Raw genomic sequence first — 20222 nt, 5'->3', positions numbered from 1 at the left:
GTTTTTTTTTTTAAAAAAAGGGTAAATTAATAAATAATAATAATTTTAAAAAAGTACATGAAGAGTTTGTAAAATGCTGCTGGGCTTTGCACTGTACCCATGTCCTCTCTGCAGCTCCCCTGAAGCTAAAGGCCCATTTAAACACCATCTAACAAAGCAAAGTTGCTGTTCTGGTTCATGCATAAGGAAAGACTCACTTCAGAAAATGTCACAGACAGTTTTTGAAACTTTGCAGTCATGAATCCAATGAGAAGTCATTGCTTTGGCTTAACTAGGCCCACATTGGTTCACCAGGTTTCTTGATCCTGTCTGCTCAGAGATCCCAGTCAGCTCATTAAAACCAGCAGCCAGCGAGAACAGCACAATCATCCATTGTTGGTTGTGCAGAGCTGCATCAGCACAGTGGCGCTGCATGGATCTCCATCACATCTGATTATGTCCCACAGCTCCACAATAGCCAGGCACACCATTAACTTAATTTATTTTTCCACCCAAACTTCAGCCACATTCTCTGTTTATTCACTAATCTGCTTCTCTTCATCTGAATCACACATTTCTGACATTACAGTACAGGAGAAAATAATAAAGAACCCAGATCAGTGTTACCAATAAAAGTAACTAAGGTAATTTGTATATTTTTTTCAAAATAAAAAAAAAGGACAAAGTTTTTGAGAAATCCTCCAGATTGAAGTCCACCACCTCTTTTCCTGAAAAACAGGCCAGTAAACATGGCCCACCTGCACTCAGCTCAGACATGACTGACCTGATTACAGCTACAACCTCCATCTGGAGCTTCTGCTGTCTCTGGTCCCAGCAGGGCGTTTCACCGCCTTCAGTCTGAAGTAAAGCACGAAGTGCTTGTTGGGACAGGTCCGCGCGCCTGTCAGAGGAATGCCTGTCACACAGGTGTGCTGCTTCCTTCACAAGCAAACAACCCACACGTGAGGCCTTTCTGGAAACACTGGCATGTAATTTAACACCACAGCAGCCATGTCCAAAAAAAAACAACTAACTTTGATTCAAAACTAGTCCATTTTCCCCGGTTTATGGTGTGTATACTAATAAGAAGTCAGATAATTAGCGGCCAAAACTCCAAAAATACGTAGCTATTTCCAGTCATTTCGCATCACAGGTAAGGTTACAGCGTACATCGGCTAACGTCAGACAGGTACAGATACCTGTTCAACCCTGAGAGGTAAAATACTGTAATACACTCAGCGACTGCTTTTGCTCTCACAGTGATTAACTTCTGTTTAATTTAATTAACTAAAAGTACTTTTGTCCCGGGACAGCGGCGCGCCGTGACAGTGACGGTCCAGCGATGACCCGTGACTGCTGCTAGCTGAAGTCAGGCAGCAACAGGTGCTACTGTCCCTTCAGCGTTAGCTTCGTTGGCTAACGTAAATTAGCTCATACTTGTCATTCCAGCTAACAAAGCTTTGACTGCGCCTTACAACAGGGGCTCACCTTGTAAAGTACGTTAAGTTGGGTGGAAACGTCTCCAAACAGACCGGAGACACTCCTGGTCTTCCTGTGTCAGCCGGAGTCCTGATTACTTTGGAGACTTGTCCCTGCTGTCCATCCCAAGAGCAGAGCAAGACGGAACTAGCTCCACCAACTACCTACGGATCCAAACCAGGTCACATAACTTCCAGGTCGGAGAGGAAAAGAAAGTAAAAACTAAAAACAACTAAAAATCCTCCACTCGTTACACGAAGCGGACGGGAAAAGGAACAGTCGTATTTTAAACTTCTCTGTCAATACTTTGCTGTAAAAAGGTGTTGTGAGTTAACTCACTCGGAAGATTAAACCCCAAAGCGCATGCGTACTTCGTTCCATTGCGGTTACTCCCCCACCTGGAACTCCGAGGCGCACCTCAGAAACCACGTGACCTGGTTACTGCCGGTCACTCACGGGTATTTTTGGGGGATGAACAGACCACGAGAAGGGTGGCACATGTAAATGAGACCTTTTAAAAAATTAAATAATGAACTGATTATTGCAACTGAAGTGGTCATCCACTGAAAACAAAGGGAAGCTAAAGAAGTAAAAACTATAATAAATTTAACTATTTTCCTCAACAGCTGTTTACTTTGGGTGCTCCTGAATTCTGTGGGTTTTATCACTGCTCCATAAACACTTATTAATAATGAGAAAAGCTTTCTTTGAGCCAAAGTTTTATTAGTATTCTGGACAGCAGAACTGTGCCGGGGCCCAGTCCCCCATCTTTACATCACATTTTCTATCATAAAGCCCTTCTCTGAGCACAGCTACGTAGCATCTACGTCCCTTTGCTTAGCCCACTGCTATGGCTGCTTCCAGATAACTGCTGCTGCAACACCAAATAATAATAGTAATAATAATAAAAGTATGGCAGACTTCACTCATCTTTATTTGTATAAACCAACGTGATGTTAAAAACTGGTGTTGGAATTTATTCTGCAGGAAAGTCCACTGAGTCATGAACCTCCATCTTTCTGTGAACTTATTGTTTCCAGATTAAATTTAGAATCAATTTCTTTAATTTATTTAATATATTTGGAATTGAATTGTTAATTTTTCTTTTCTTTTCTAGAACTTATATACATCTACTCTGATAGAAGGTACTTTTGCCTGCTCAGGAAAAGCACATCAATCAATCCATCAATGGTTATAAGATCATTATTCTGGGCGATAAAACGTGCAGGCTGGGTTCTGGTTGATGCCGTTCCCTGATAACTTTCTGTTTTCTAGTTAATGTATTTATATTATAGAAAGTAATTAGGTCATAATTATAAGACAGTCCTTTATAGATCATATAGTTTTTATAAGACATTTAGTTTGAGTCAAATGCATCAACAACAGCTCATATAATAATTAGACTCCCTCACTGGACCAATCCTAACTCTGTAACATGATGGCAGATCATTTGCTTTTAATAAAATGGTTTTGAGGTTGCATTCAGTTTTTCAGCAGCTAGATTATTGTTATCACCTACCTGGGCAGGTAATTTAGAACATGCTGCATTTACTGGCACTCGGGCATCTGAGGTGTGAATTTAGGTGGATGTTTGTCAGAATTTGATTGTCTCTTCTTGTACTACTACAGGTTAGCTTGTAGTAATAGAAGCTAACTTGGGCTAATTCATCAACTTTATGAGCAGGTGTAGCTTAACCTCGGTGTATCCCCTATTGGTCACGTGACAACTGCAAATAAGTCACAATTCATTGCTTTAGTAGAATGTATTTGTAAATGAAATGACACTCATTTAAAAAATATCCTTTGTATGGTATTTTTTCACTCTGCAGGTCTTCAAACAGTCTTAACTGTCCAAACATTTCAAGGCATGTTAAGTGATCAGAGAGGGGACTTGAAATCCTCAAATCAAGGTGGAGAAAATTAAGTTATCAAGCCAATTTTATTAAGTTACTACAACTTGAATTTTGTTTTAAATCAATAAACGCAAAAATATTTCTTTAAATTACACACAATATTTTGTTGGTGTAATTATCAACATTGTTATGTCAACACAACTCATGATAATAATGTTAGTAACTTTACAGGTTGGCCTAAATCAATAAATTAAATTTTTTATCTTGCAGCCATGCAGTTAATTAAGTGGTGGTAAAAAGTCTCCTGAATTACTTTTTAGAGTGTAGAAAGGTGAAAGTACAGTCATGTCAAAAAGAAAGCAAACCTTCGTTTAGTTTTCAGGTTTCAAGCCTCCAACCTTAGAATAAAAATCCGCCTCTCCCTCTTTTCCAGAATGAGGTAAATCCAGAGGAATGCCACATGTCACTGATCGGACCTTTTAGCAAACACTTGGCTAAAATACAGAATCTGTGAAAGACCTGATCCAGCAGCTTGTAGAATCGATCCTGTTCTCCATATTGTTCTGTCACATTTAGAAGATGAACTTCCGTCTTTCCTTTTTACAGCTTTTGAGATTTTAGGACATTTGTTTCTTAATTCCTTTAAGGTTCTGTCAGGGAATTTTAGGGGAAGTCTGGTCATTATTGTCCTGCTGCGTGTCCCCATTTCAGACTCACATCTGATTCTAGAAGACTTTGGTATCAAGAGGAGTTCATGGTCCATTCAATGACTGCAGGTGTCCAGACCATCATCCCTCCACCACCGTGCTGACCGCTGCTATGAGGCGTTTAAGGACCAAACATGTCCACTGTGGTCGGGTCTGTCCAGAGGACCTGGTTCCAGAAGTCTGGTGGTTTGTTCAGCGCTGCCATGCTCTTCTTTTCTCCTGCAACCCTTCCCAACAAGCCGTACTGGTTCAGTCTTTTTCCAACTGGACTGTCATGAACTTTAACATCTAAATGGAGAGTCCGCCATGGAGCTACCGGGTTTTTACAGTTTCTCTGAGCTTTGCACGGTCTGATCTTAGACTGGACTTAGTAGGAAATCCTCCCTTGGAAGAGGGACAGCTGTCTGCAGTGTTTTCCATCTAGGAAGGTAGTATACACCCAGGGATGATCCAGCAGCGGGAACATCCTGATAATCCCCCCAACTAGCCTCGGTTTCAGCAGATGTGGGACACAGACCTGAACAGGATCAAACTTAAAAAGGTAAAAACCACATGAAAGACAAGAGAGGAGGTCACAGTCTCCGGGATGATGAGACCTAAATAATGAGAGTGACACACTGTGGAACAGCCACTCATCCACCAGCCAATCACACGGCAGCATGTAGCCATGTAGACATGGTGAAAATGACTTGCTGGATTTCAAGTTAAGCATCAGAATGAGGGAGAAAGGGGATTTTAGAGACTCTGAATGTGGCATGGTTGTTGGTCTGAGCATTTACAACCATCTCTAGGGTTTCCAGAGAATGGTCTGAAGAAGAGAAAATATCCAGATAGAGGAGGATGGCTTCGTGCTGGCTGGCGGACCTGCCTGCCGTCCACAACCTGAACACCAACAGACAGCTGAGCAGCTGGAACTTTTCATCCAGCAAGAATGGACACAGATTTCTCTGAACATGTGCACAATTAGCATCTTCAACAACAACAACAACAAATACATGTCATTAAAGAAACTGCTGTCACACAATAGAAAACACGACTAGTTCTATTGTTTTTTTAAACAATTGAAACATTTAGGTTGAAAAGTAAATAAATAAACAAAAAGATTAACAAATGAAGAAATAAATAAATTCCTTTTAGCTCAGTCCGGCTCAAACTCCTTTTGTCCTCTGGTTTAAGATACAGGAATCATGTGTGGAAACGGTGCCGCCTGGTGGCCGTTGGTTGAACTACAGCACATGCAGGAATGTGTAGGCTGTGCAGCACACATCAGAGACAAACTCTGCCATCTGCTGGACTTTTACAGACCCTGCAACAAACAATCAGCTCATAAATCAAAGTCTCTCATCTAATAAAAGAAAGATAATTTTTTTCAGGACACCAGGGTTTAAACAAATAAAAATGGTACATACTATGATGTTTTGTTCCCACTAATCATTCCCCTATCCTTCAGGGTTTACAGTAATCCAGGAACAAATCACAAAGGCCAGAGTCGGTTCAGTTCTTGTTTTTGTATAAATGAGTGCGTTTGCTGTTTGTCTGGTGTCAGGAAGTCAACACGCAGAGCTGCCAGCTACTGGGAGAACAGCAGCTCCAGGCATTCTGATCTGAAAACTGCTGGATAACTCTCCGTGGGAGGAACTGCTGGGTAAGGAGAGAAAGTTGGACAAAGCAAACCAGCCCCTGACCTTTAGCTCAGACCCAGACTAGACAGCCTTCCCCACCCTCCTGCTCTACATAATTATAGCAGACTTTTCTATGTTTGCCCTCAAAGTGTGTTTAGAGAAGTAGCTGGAACCGTGCAGATATGAGTGCAACAAGGGAAAAGGGAAGCGTGGAGTTTTTATAGTTTAGATCTGGAAATAAGAAGCTAAAAATATGCATCAATATCGACTTTGTTCCCATAAAGTGGTCAGAGACCTTTTATCAACCGGTCTGAGCTACCCCACATGAACCTGATCTGAATCTTTACAACAGCTACTTCACCAGGACCCCAGGTCCACCTTCCAGTACCGGGTCGTCCTGTTCATCAGGGCCACCTTCTAGTACCTGGTTGTCCTGTTCATCAGGCCCACCTTCTAGTACCGGGTCGTCCTGTTCATCAGGCCCACCTTCTAGTACCGGGTCGTCCTGTTCATCAGGTCCACCTTCTAGTATCAGGTCGTCCTGTTCATCAGGGCCACCTTCTAGTACCGGGTCGTCCTGTTCATCAGGGCCACCTTCTAGTACCGGGTCGTCCTGTTCATCAGGAGATTCAAGCCACTGAGTCCCTCACCCTGGATGGGTAATGGAAATGCTCTATCAAATAAGATCAAATCAAATGAAACTTTATTTATAAAACACTTTTCATGCTGAAGGCACCACAAACTGCTTTACATGATAAAAAAAAAGCGATTTGTACATATTAAAAATAAAACTAGGCTTTACACACATCAAAATAGATTACATAACAATAAAAACACCCAGTCTTTCACACAGTTGTACACACACGTAAAGCAGCCCCCCACCCCCAAATTCTGCACTAACATGACCCCCTTCTTTCTGTCTCTAAACTGAATGTAGGTATAAAACACTAAAGGTAATAAACATCTGGCCTGATGCTGCTGAGAGGAAACCATATCATGAGGATCCGTCCACACCAGGCGGCTGTCCACCCATGTCCACAGCGGCTGTCACCCCAGCAACCACCCTGATCAGGGCAGACCGAGGCCCACACCACAGCCATAAGGATGCAGTGCAGTGCCCCAGCCACCCAGACAAGGGCAATCTCTGTGGCAACAACCCCAGCGTGGAGGATCCCCATGAGGATAACACTGGAGTTATAACAAAGATTAAATAACCAAAGAAACAATAAGAACAGCTAAGAATGAATGAATGAATGAATGAATGAATGAATGAATGAATAAATAAATAAATAAATAAATAAATACAAGTGATACAGTTGAGTAAACTGAAAAAAAAAATAATGCGAAATAAAATTATGTAAAATAAGATCAAATAAAATTTAGTTAAAAGTTAAGCTAAAAAGGTTTTAAGTCTCTTTAAAAAGACTGATGAGGTGGTGTCCCCAAGAACAGACAATCCCTAGAACTGAATGATTTTTCTCCAGTTGTCCTTACGTCACATGTCCTGATGTCCTGAAATCTTTGGAGAGAATAGTCCTGCGAGTACTGCAGGTACAGCATTGTTTGCTGATAGGGAGAAGATGGGGTGGAGGAGGATGCTGTCCTGTATCTTCTGCCGGACTCTTTCCTACCTGGATGAGGGAGGCCGCACTGTGAGGATTCTTTTCTTTATTTCTCTTGTGGATTTACTACCATTCAGCCTCTCTTGTTGCAGGATAAGCTAACTAACATGGAAGTGGAGCTGTTCCATGCTTTCTAGATAGCTATCTGACAAACAGACTTCAGTTTGTGAGGCACCGTGTTGTCCCCCTCTTCACTCTATATACTGCTGACTTCTGTCATGACTGTGTCACATGCATATTCAGATGACACAGCCATCGCTGCATGTGTCACAGGACACGAGGAGAAGGAGTTCAGGAAACTGATGAGGGTCTTCACAGAGTGACGGAGGAACCAGCTACAGTGCCACACTTCAAAAACTAAGGAGTTGGTCCTGGACTTCCAGAAAAAGTTTTCTTCTCCATCACCGGTCTGTACTGGGGGTGTGGTTATAGGGACAGTCACAGCCTACAAATATCTGGGTCTCATCTTGAACAGTAATCTGGACAGGTCTCTAAACCCCGGTAACCTCTACAGGAAGGGGCCCTCGAGGCTTTACTTCCTGCGGAGGCTAGTTTTCTTCAACATCTGCAGCAGGCTGCTACAGATGTTTTATCCATCAATGGCTGCCAGCAAGCTCCTGTAAGTTGTGGTCTGCTGGGGGAGCTGTACCAGCAGGAGGAAGCTGAATAAAATAAATAAAGAACAAACATGAAAAGAAAGTGAGCTCATCAGTGTAATAGCAGCAGAGGAGCTTCTCCAGACTGAAGTAAGGCAGACTGATTATGATGGATTAATATTAGTTTTACCTTAGTAATATTTTTTTTTTCAGTGTCAAAACTTTCCTCTGGGATTATTAATAAAGTTGATCTTAAGTCCTGCATGTGTATACCATGACATGGTGTGGTACAATGGGTCTCATTCACCAGCATCTTCTTATCAATCTTCTTACATTTGTTGTTAAGTTGTATTTGAGAAGTTTTTACAAAAACCCTCCGTCAGATTCATGACGGAGTTTGTAGAGTGAGGAATTGATTGCATGGTACGACTCTTCAGATGGTGCACATGACAAAGGATTTGAAGCTTGGTAACAGCACACCCCTCTCTCCCCCACGACCGGACATTACAACGTTTCAGCTCTTGCAGGCCAAACATAATTTACAAGAAAAAGACTTTTTAGATTCCTCCAAATTTGGGATTACTTTAATCAGAAAGGCAGAAGGATGTGGAGGTCTCGGATGAAGTTCTTGTGGTTAAGGGTGTGCAGTCTTTTACACCAATGCTTTCAGGAGGAGCAACAATAGAATTAGATCATTTTTGTGAACAATTTAACAGATTTTCCAGCTTTCCTGGGGTAGTAAACCTCTTGTTTATCTCCTCCTCCCACGTCTCACTGTGCGCTGGCTTGCAGGGAAAACACGTAGTTGCAGCTATTTGTCCCTTGCCGGCAGCTGTAGTTTCAAGATGGCAGACTGTCATAGTGCTGCCCTGCTGACTTACCCATCATATGTAAAAACAAATCTAAAATTCTTCGCTTACGAAAATGTGTCAGTCAATGTGTCATTAGTGGAGGTCATAATACAACAATAATAACACAGATACATGCAGACGGATTCTGGCCAGCAAACAGGAAATGTGTGTCACAGTTTTTCAGTTCTGCAACATCTGTGTTAACAATTCAGCCTCACTCAGCCCACGTAAAGCGTCCTGACCCGCTTCAACTCTCTCTCCAGTCTCTGCCAGATTATTGACAGTCTTCTGCCAGTTGAACTCCAGCTGTCTTTTTACGTTTGCTCCAAGCTGCCGACCAAGTATACATTGCTGGATTTCCTCCCGCCTTGCCCACGACGGACCACTCTTGCCTTCTGGGTATCAGGACATCAACCCCACGTTCTGTTTCTGGACCAGCAGCCAATCTCTCCAAGTAACCTGACATTTGCCTGCCTGTGTTTGACTATTGCTTGTTTCTGACCCTGCTTCTGGATTTTGGACTGATTTTTGGACTGATCAGGATGTGAACAAATCGTTTTGGCAGTAATTCTCTGCTTACCACCATCCTCACCATCCTTTGAATAAATCACACATACTCACCATGGATCCCTTCCATTAGCACGACTGTTAGCACCCTGCCCCAATGGTGTCCAGTGGTATCGCTCCATTTGCTACGTCAGGATACATGTCCACAAGCTCTGACAACAGACAATAACATCCATATAATGGAAGCAGAAGATGGATAGAAAACTCAGTAAATAAGCCTCCTCCTTAGAATGGATGGATGGATGGATGGTTTGGACTATTCTGTAGGTCAGTGGATAAAAATCTGATGAATCTCATTAAAAATCTCGTGAAATCTCATGACATCTCTATGTCTTCTGTCAGTCACCACACCAGCCTAAATATTTCCCGATCAGACTGTTACATTCACAGTATGTTTCCACTCGATGGATGTAGTTCATCATGCATTATTTCCCATCTTGGGCATCGTCTGTCACCATTGTGGAGGTTTGCAGACTTCCCCAGTATTAAACTTAGAACCAATGAACAAACAGAGGAAACCTGAATCCCTGAACCCTGAAAATGCCTTCTATAAATACCCTCAATAGTCTGACCTTTTAAAATAATGAATAGCAGCTGCACAATACATCTGCTGTTTAATTAGTTACACCCATGTCTTATATTCTATTAGTAGTTTCATTTTTGGCTTGACTGTGTTTAAGCATAACATCTGTAGAGAATAAGAATTTAAAGCAGCTGGTTAGTATCAGGTCCCTGCACCATCCTGGCAGAACCACTTCCACGGTGAATCACGTATCAGATACAGCCTTTCTGCAAACCTTTCTTCCAGGTAACAGTGAACACCACACCACCATACCTCTGCAGTGGTGGGGGTATAAGCGATGGACGGAAGGGGGAGGACAGGCAGGTGGGGGAAAATTCTGTACTGAAGAGTACTGCAAACACGCTGTTGTCTATCATGGAGAACCCAGAATACCCTCTCCACCACCCAGAGCTCCGTCTCCAGTAGACGAGCCTTCCTGCTACAGGCCAGTGCTCTGGATACCAGCTCTGCTCTGTCAGACTGAAGCTCCGGAGTGGTTCACTCTGTCTCCTGCTTCATTTACTCCTTCATTCAGCACCGTATGTCTGTTTTAATCCGGTACCCTATAGTCTCCCATTATTCATATTTTTATTTTTACCTCGATACTTATTAGTGAATCATATGTTGTAAATATTTTTTAATCTACATTTGAATTTTTTACATATTCATATATATATATATATATATATATATATATACATAAGCATGTATATATCATTTTTTGCATTTATATATGTATATATCTTTTTTTTACATCTCTCAACTTTTCTTTTTGTATATAGTATTTCTGCATCTTACAGTTTAATTTGACTTTTTTTAACTCTAAAAACAGTACTCATCAAGCCACTACTGAAAAAGTAAAACCTAGACTCGTCACTCATGAGCAGCTACAGGCTGATATCAAATCTCCCATTTCTTAGTCAGATTCTAGAAAAAGCTGTCTTTCAGCAGCTACACAACTTCCTGACACTAAATAACTGTTCTGATGTCTATCAGTCAGGTTTTTGGCCACACCACAGCACAGAGACTGCTCTAGTTAAGGTCTTTAATGACATCCGCCTGAGCAGAGATAGCGGAAACATTTCAGTCCTGATACTGCTTGATCTCAGTGTTGCATGTGACACGGTCGACCAGAACATTTCACTAGACCGGCTAAAAAACTGTGTAGGACTTTCTGGCACTGCAATTACCTGATTTGAGTCCTATTTAAAAGACAGGGACTACTTTGTGTTTATAGGTAAGTATAAATCTGAGTGAACCAAAATAACATGTGGGGTTGTCCAAGGCTCCATCCTGGGGCCACTACTGTTCAATATCTACATGCTGCCACTCGCTCACATTATGAAAAACAACTAAATATGTTACCACAGTTATGCTGATGACACACAAATCTACACAACCATCTCACCAGGAGACTACAGTCAGATCCAAACTCTGATCAGCTGGATCAGTCAAATTAAAGATTTGATGTGCCAGAACGTCCTTCAGTTAAATGAAGACAAAACTGAAATAATAGTTTTTGGAGCCAAAGAAGAAAGATTAAAAGTCAACACTCAGCTTCAAACAGCAAAGTTCAAAACTAACAACCAAGCCAGAAATCTGTGAGTAGTCCTGGACTCAAACCTGGATTTTAGCAGTTATATTGAGACAGTTGTGAAGTCGGCTTGTTATCACTTAAAGAATGTATCGAGGATTTAAGGACTGATGACTGATTTAGAAAAACTGGTCCATGCATTTATCTTTAGTAGACTGGACTACTGCAATGCTGTCCTCACAGGCCTCCCTAAAAAGTCTATTAGACAGCTGTAGTTAAAAGCTCAGGCAGGGCTGGAAAACCTGTCAAAACTACTTAGAATGCTGCAGATTTGTTGGCTGCACATCCATGATGAGAATCTCTCGGCCAGCCAGGATGGATCCTGGTTTTCATGTTTCCACCAGATTCTGAGCCTAGCATCTGAATGTGGAGCTGAAATCCAGTCAGACCAGCACTGATTTATTTCTGTTTTCTGGTCTGGCACTGATCTATCTCTGTAGTCCAGTGATGGAGCCACCCTTCCTACCGGGAGCCTTCCTGCTCTCATCATCCTCCTCTTGATAAACTTGTGGATCTTAACCTTTCCAGAAAACTGAGTCCACCATGGAAACTAGATAACAAGAAACAAGCTTGTTTGTGGCTCTGCTCTGTGTTTTCAGAGGAGATTTCTGAGGCTATAATTAGTTATCCAAAGATCTGCAGAGTGTCTGATATATTTAGACTTAAATAATAAAAACAAAATAAAACAAAGACGTGTGAAGTGATGGAATTTATGAGAGCAGATTGATAAGATAAAGATCTGGGCCGGAGTTGGTATTGTTTGTAGGAAGATAAACATTCCCAGAAGGGTATGAAACAAGTTTCCCTCCACATGTAATGCATTAACATGACATGTTAGTGTCTGGGAACGAGGTGGAATTTACATTCCTTTGTGAACAATTGGTTTTATTGCCCATATTTTTAGATCAGCGGTATTTTCAGTCTGGAAAAACGTAACCAGAGAAAGCTGAGGAAAAGAAGCAAATTCCAGTCCCATTCCAGCAAGATTAAGAAGTAAAACAGGAGAAGCAGCATACATAAAAACTGTGGTAAAATGTGAAGACTGCCTTGCAAACTGCCCCATCCTCTCACTTGGTATTGGTAGATGAGCAGACGGCTGGAGAAATACCCTGGAGGGCTCTTGGGTTGGCGGCTGCCAATCTTGGCCCACCTGGACTGGTGCCCCGTGACCGTGGGGGGCTCTGGCTGGGACTTTCCTCTGCTGCCCTGTCTCCTCTTCCTTTTTTCTACTTTTCATTTTATTTCTGTTCACTAGTCTCCTTTTTTCTGTCCCCTCAGGTCAGGTCCAGATTATATAAATTCCATAATTCAAAATAAATAAATAATTTTAAATAAAAAAATCTGATTACCAAGAGGAGCCTTTTACCCATAAAGCTCCTCTTGGCAAAGCTATATTGTTCACCACAACACAGCAACCAGACCATCATTCTGCCACATCCATGCTGACAAAACAAGGTAAAAAAAAAAAAAAAGAAAATGGAAATGGTTCTCGTAGCCGGTTTCTCTGTGTGGTTCAGCTTTGGGTTTCCTTTAATTAAACGTCATATCCTGAGGCAGAAATATTCAGTTCCCATTTAAAAAGGTCCAGTTAGAGAAAATTTCTTGACACAAAAGTCTCAAAGCTCATAAAATCTAATTATTTTCACCTGACTATCCAAGCAAATAAATTCAATACAATTAATTAAAAACATTTTAATAATATTTATTTAGATGTAACATAGAACTGAACCTTTATTTATGACTGATAATGTATATATATACATATATATATATATATATATGTATATATATATATATATATATATATAATTCTCTTCTAAAACTAGGGCAGTGTTTCTAACTCAGAGAAAATATGTAAAACATTCAGATAATCTTTGACTAAAGAAAAATAAACACATCCATTCTGGGTTAATTCTCTTATTTTGGAGAGCATAATTTTTTCCTTATTGTCTCTCCATGTCACCATCTCTTTGTCAAGTTGTCCTGCAAAGATATTTCTCTACCACTGTTTTTTCTCTACACGTATCACTATCTTGCTTTTTCTTCCTACCATCCTTTCATACTTGCTTCAGATGGCACATTCACATGTAGTAGTCCATTAGACTCATACGACTAGGGACTTGGTACGACTGGGGACTTAGTATGATGGGGGGACTTGGCTCGACTGGGGACTTAGTATGATGGGGGGACTTGGTTCGACTGGGGACTTAGTATGATGGGGGGGCTTGGTACAATGGAGGGGACTGGCTTGCAACATTCTTCCAGTCTAAGTTTGCTTTCACACTGCACTAGTCAAACAAACAGATATTCTACTCTTCACCAGAGGAGGCGCTGCATGAAGAATTACTGCAGGAGAAGATGAGACAACAGACGAAGAAGAAAAATGGTTCATCTATTGGTTAATGCAGGATCAGAGTAAAACATGGAGCTTCATCAGACCCTTGCGGTCTTGGGTTGACCAGAACTTTTATCACGTTCTTCCATGTCTATCCAAGACATTCTCCCGGATGTCGTCACACACAAACTTACTCCATTACAAAAAGCTGTATTGTACGTATTTAACAGCAAGATTTGATTAATATTCTTATTTTATGTTTAATTAAAGTAACTTTTACGGGTCAGGACAGAGTAAGGTGAACACACCACAGTGCACATTATAAGGTAACAATATATTATATGAGTGGCTTAATTTGAAAACCCAAACTTTTATTAATGACTCAGTAAAACATAGTTGGCATCCTCTGTATTTATTTTTTTGTTATAATTAATGCATTTATGTGGCCGTGTAGCATATCAGACATGCTAATGAGAAGAAAGCGGATACCTCTGTAAAATTTAACATCTCAGTTACAAGAGAGGAGCTATTTGAAAGGGGGCTGAAGCAGTGGATCAGACAGAAAAAGGCCTGACCCAGGAATCTGCTCCCTGTCTCCCTCATTGGTGAACATGCTCTACGAACCAAGTTCCTGCTCCAGTAAGCACATCTCAGGGCAGTAAAGAGGAGTCAGGAAAGTGCTGATCTGTGTGATATGTTGCATTTACCAAAGTGTTTTTTAACTGGGAGACACCATGTGTAGAGCTTTCTGTGTTTGGGACAAATGCTCTCTGACTGTGCTTCTGCCTGTCTGGTATAACAAACGTGTTTTAGTCCTCCTAGATTTCAAAATGTGATAGAGAACAGAAATATGCCATAGCAAAATTATGATACGTCGTTAGCCTCATAGTAGATTTGCCATCATGCTTTATGGACAATGATGGCATCAGTCAACAATATAGTGGGAGAGAACAGTTGGACATCACAAGTTAGCCAAAATATGACTTAGGTCATTATGCTGTGAGGCTAACTAAATGTAATATAATTTGTGCTGTTGTACTTGGTGCAGCCTCTTATTGCTCATTTTAGGATTTATCGTGCAGTTTTAAAGTTTGAATGTGTTTTCCTGTTTCAGGTTGATGCAGCTTCATAGTTGGTGCTCTCTCTCCAAACTGGATCTGTCAGATGTTGGCAAGAATTGAAAGTTCTCAATTTTTTGCAAGACTTTCTGCAGAATCTGGAAGACATGGGTAGGACAGAAACAGTTGAAGACTAATGGAAAAAAAGCATAAGATGGACCCGTGGTTGGTTGCAGTTCTGCAATGATGCAGGAATCTTACCACCACATGGTGGCTGTATGTCAAGTTATTAGTTATCTACAGTCCTTCCCTCACCTGTAGGCTTGAGCTTTGCTAAAGAGCAACTAATACACAATGAAGCCAGTTTTATGCATCTACATTGATTTTTGGGTTCACAAATCAATATAGGACCAAAGCAGAGCTTTTGCTTAATAGTTTTGAGGCATCTGTACCAGTGCTTTGGCACCTGGTGGGAATATTTGTCTGTAGAGGAAACATCAGGTGAGCCTTGCAGCTCTGTAGCTCTGGTGGCTACACCTGATGGAGGAAGCTGACACCAACTGGTGGGTATTCTTGTGTCTGCCAACCTCTTCCCAGCTAGATTGGCAAGATTTAAGAATTTGGATGTCAACATCACTGCAACTAGTATGCAGAGCAGTTGTGGCAAAAATTGAAATGTTTTTCTGGCTAGATGGAGACCATGAAGAAAAACTCAGTGCAAGTGAAGAAGAAACGGCTGGAACTCTAGAGACAACTGGGAAGCAAACGTCCTTCATGGGTCACTGGTCATGCTCACATCCCACTGGCTGATTCTCAATGAAGCATGTTCAAAATCTCCATAAATCCTCAGCATGTCCGCAACTCCCATTATGAGGAACATAGCATGTGTTACCCAGTTGTCAATGCCTGTGGGGCTAAGGTCACATGTCCCACACTTGGGAACGTACAGCGACTTTGAAAAGAACCTAAGCACCACATCGGAGTTTGGTTCTGAGTTTAGCAGGTACTAAATTACAAAGAACTCAAGTTATGTTTAGATGTTCTGCAGCTAAAGCTTCGCTGCGATTGTTGCAACTCTGCAGTTTTAAAAAGACAAAAAAACAACTTCAGAAAAATGTATTTAAATTGTATGTTCAGCTGTACATGTGATCTGCTTAAACCCACCAAAGAATTGCTTTACAGTTGTGAAATTTAGAGCGATTTTACATTTATTACAGATTCACAAGCAAAAGTTTCAGGGTAACAAATTCCTGTTTGACATTTCAGACTGGGCGAGTGGGTGCCATGGCAACACACGAACATGTAGTGTTTCTATGATTACACAACATTTCAGATTATTACTTCTGTTTCCTTCGGTTCTGATGGCACGGTGGTTCCAACCTTTCATGAAAGCATCCAGGTCCTTCTGAAATTTGAGAAGGAATACCAAGGGCTCGGACACTTTGTAGCTAAACACTTGTTAGTGACCGTGTGCAAATAGATTTAGAGGACGTTTAACCAACGGAAAACAAAACTCTCCTTTGATTATGAACACCTGTCCCCAACATAAAGCTCCCTCGGTCAGTTCCACGGATGGTAAACATATATCTGGCTATGTCCACGTTCTCTACACTTATAGAAATAAGGGTTCCAAAAGGGTTCTTCCCAGAACCATTTGCATCTGAAAATCCCTTTTTCGTTGAAAGGATCTCTCAAGGGTTCTTCAAGGGTTCTCTGTAAGAATAAGGGTTCCTATAGAAACCCTTTTAATGCAGAGAACCCTTTTTTGGGAGAAAAAGTTCTTCAAGGCCCAGTGAAAGTATGGGTGTTCATATTCATGTTTCAAAAAGTATTTTTAATGCATGTGTCTGGAATGCGCTCATCATTTCATTTCACTGATTCTAACAAAGTCTGAAACTTCATGTCTTGTCGTAGACTAGTCAGGGGTGGCCAACGTCGGTCCTCAAGAGCCACAATCCTGCATGTGTTCCATGCATCCCTGCATCAACACAAATTGTGGCAGGATTGTGGCTCTCGAGGACCGACTTGGCCACTGCTGGATTAGTTAAATGTATTGCATTTAGCAAAACAGTGTTCCAAGGCTGGCCTTTGAACCCCAAGCTCCATGATAGATAACTGTGCTGACCAGTCAGATGAAGAGTTAAACCATGAGGCTGTCTTCAGGCACCATTTTTACAATAGAGCCAATGAGTAGCAACATAGTAGATCACACAGGAATGCACAATGAAGCTCGCCCAGGAGGACAAAACTTTAGGGGTTTGCTTCTGCCAGTTAGTCTGCAAGTCAGTCATGGTAAGCACCATTTTCCTGAATGCTGATTGGTAAATGTTATAACGTGTTCACCCTGAAGTATGTGGTCTGGCATGAACTTCATTGGGCGTTACCATGTGTTCTACTCCGTGGCTGCTGATTGGCTGTCATAAAAATGGTTTTAGAAATCAGCTGCATGACCAGCCATCTTGAACCATGAATGTGCATTTTGTTTGTCTGAATTTGGTGTTAATGGGGATGGAATTTCCACCATGAATGTTTGCAGTTGATCACCTTGTTAGAGAATTGCATGCTGTACAATTAGTAATTAAACATTTAAAAGTTGTACACTTGCTCACTAGCTCAATTGCCACATCCAGGCTGTTATAATCCAACCAGGTTTCTGTGAATATCATGCTGCAGCACTTGGCAGTATCCCTCTGCGTTGCCAGTTGTAGTCCATCTGTCTCATTGCAGACTAAGAGGGCATTTAAGAGGAAAATGGAAGGCAAAGAGAGCTTAAACAAGTTAGCCTTAAGCCTAGCTTGCACACCCGCCCATTTACCACTTCTTCTTCAGCCCACATCCTCAAGAGTCCCGATCGGAGGCTTGATTATCTCAGGAGGGATAACAAAGTTTGCAAATGAATAATAGGTGCCTCTGGTGTTTACTCAGAGTAATTCAGCTTGGCTTTACCCAAGGGACTCAATCAGATTGACCATTGTGCACAAAAGTAAAAACACCAAAATACACCAGTAGAGGGAGTTGCTGAGTCTGTGTGCGCTGCAGTTCCTACACAGTTTAAGAAATCTGCTGGAGCAAGTCACCAACACTGAATGATATGAGTGTGGAAAAGCTTGACAAGTTGGGACTATCTTATTTTTTTTACCAAGCCAGTGACGCTGTTTTAATAATAGCTATTTAATAAGTTAATGTCGCTAATGTGGACTATCATCACACTGAGTTTATCTACAAGCGGTGTGAGATGAATGCAACTTTGATCTCTGATCAGTCAGAAGCTGAGCTGGGTCTGGAAAACATGTGGTTGAGACCCTGAACTACAGGTTAAATCTACGTAGACCACAAATCAGTACATAGACCGCAGATCGGTACATAGAGCAGAGACGCTGATAAACAGCTGGAAACATTAAATAAAACTAGCATCAAGCTATGCTACGTCAGCTTTATTGGTGGGATGTAGGATAAGTTAGTGAAGCTGGTTATCTGTTATTTACACAACACACACTTGCTACCTGATTTCGGTATTGGTAAAAGTAAAGGTAAAGGTAAAAGAAAAAAAGTGAATCAGTTCATCCATGATCCCTTTATGACCATCTGGTCATAGAAAGTGGACCTGATGAAGAGGACGACCCGGTACTAGAAAGCGGGCCTGTTGGCTTCCAGCTCCTGTGGGCTTTTTGTTTCCTGAAGTCTTTACAGTCTAACACTCCTGCATGGATTTAACTTGACAAGACAAGCTTATTTTTCATGCTCCCTGTGTCGCCATGGTTACAGATCCCTGAATTCACAAAGCTGATTTTTTTGTCCCTCTAATATTTTTTTAGGAAGCTTAAAGTGTTAATGTTGTTACCAGTATTATGGCCCATCACAGAGCCCTTCTCCCAGATGGCGGCTATAACTCATTATGCTTCAGTTCTAAGTTACAGCAACAATGATGAATCAGCATGTGAAACAATTCATCTGGAGAAGATTCCTCTCCAACCATCTGTGTCTGGGACGTTTATTCTTATTGTTTCTCCCTTAGCATGTGAAACAATCATGCTCAGATCCTACAGCTTTTAGATGACGACCACCACGTCCTCAGGGAAAAATTACATTACAGCTGAAAGTAAAGTAACACCGCAGGGCGTCTGGCTGATGCTCATTTCAGGATGATTAATGGATAGATTCACTTTTATAAACATTTAGATTAATGATCCCCACATGTGTGTAAAGAGGTGAAGAGCTGTTTAATCTAAGCTATCTGGGGCAAGATGGAGGTGGAGATTCTTCATGCATGACTTCCTCCTGTTTGTCTGCAGAGGCAGGTGGTCCTTTCCTTTTATGGACTGTGTGTGGATGACCTTAGCGGTGACATAACCAATGAATGAATCATCCAACATTCTTTTGTTTTGGATGCTTTACGAACACTGCCGATGTCACAGGGGTAGCTCAACCGGATCAAGGGCCCACCAGCACTCAGTCCCAATGTGTTTGGTAGTTTTACCGTGTTTATCAGAAAAGATACAGTCTACATGTTCAGCTCTTTGATGGTCATTATTTGAATGGATAATAACATGAAAATGATTTATGTGTGAAGATTTGATAGCAGTTTTTTTTACCCAAAGGTTCCCAGAAGGAGTATCACTACATAATAAATCATTTAGCTGCTAATCTTCGGTGTACCCAAGACTCCAACCTCTACCAAAGATCCAGCCCCTGAAATTTATTATACCAAAAATAATTTAGCTTTTCTGGTGTTTTTAAAATAAATAATTTAAAAATCAAACTGGCAATCAAAGGGTTAAAATCCTTAAAATGATTGAATGTTTGGCAGTTTTAACCTGTTAAGACCCGACCCATGAAAAAATTATAAGAAAAGTCCAGTTTTTTAAATATGAGGTCTTTATTTGGCCCTTTAACAAAATTTAACAAAAAATTTACATTTTGGGGGGGGGGGGTTGGTATCTACCATTTATTACCATATGATATATTAAAAATATTATAATGTGGTTTTTTGCTTCTGCTTATCTATTAGGGGACAGAAGACAGAAGAGTATCAGGTGTGTTCAACAGGATTTTGAGCAAAGTTTATGCCATAAATTGAAGCAAAATGTCTCAGAAACTGTATGTGACAAATACGTCACATCGGGCTCTTATGAGTTAAGCAGGGCTAAAGCTGTTGTGGTGATTTATGAGGAAAAGCAGAAAAAATACTGTTTGATGGTTTTATGGCAGTTTATCGTACGCCAGCGAAGGTCACCAGAAGGAAGTAAATGCATCATCAGCGTATGAAAGACACTGGGGGGAAAAAGACAAAGATAAAAAATATCTAGAAAGAAGAGTTTTTATAAGAATTATAGTCACAAGCTGTAACAGCAGAAATGATCACCAAAGACAAAAAGGTAAGAAAAATAGAAATAAATG

The 20222-nt window shown here is 41.0% G+C and overlaps 1 protein-coding gene across 1 annotated transcript in view; it reads right to left on the bottom strand.

The window, feature by feature from the left end:
• The window catches only part of phactr4a (phosphatase and actin regulator 4a), a 30266-nt gene extending 28446 nt beyond the window's left edge, over nt 1-1820 (bottom strand). Inside the window, exon 1 of the mRNA XM_042011518.1 lies at nt 1468-1820. The gene's annotated coding sequence lies outside the window, so the exon portion shown is untranslated. The remainder of the gene's footprint in view (nt 1-1467) is intronic.
• Nucleotides 1821-20222: the final 18402 nt, after the last annotated feature.

This window comes from Melanotaenia boesemani, chromosome 17 (assembly GCF_017639745.1).
Source record: "Melanotaenia boesemani isolate fMelBoe1 chromosome 17, fMelBoe1.pri, whole genome shotgun sequence".
NCBI classification, from domain to species: domain Eukaryota; kingdom Metazoa; phylum Chordata; class Actinopteri; order Atheriniformes; family Melanotaeniidae; genus Melanotaenia; species Melanotaenia boesemani.
This window is presented reverse-complemented; position numbering and strand designations above follow the sequence as displayed.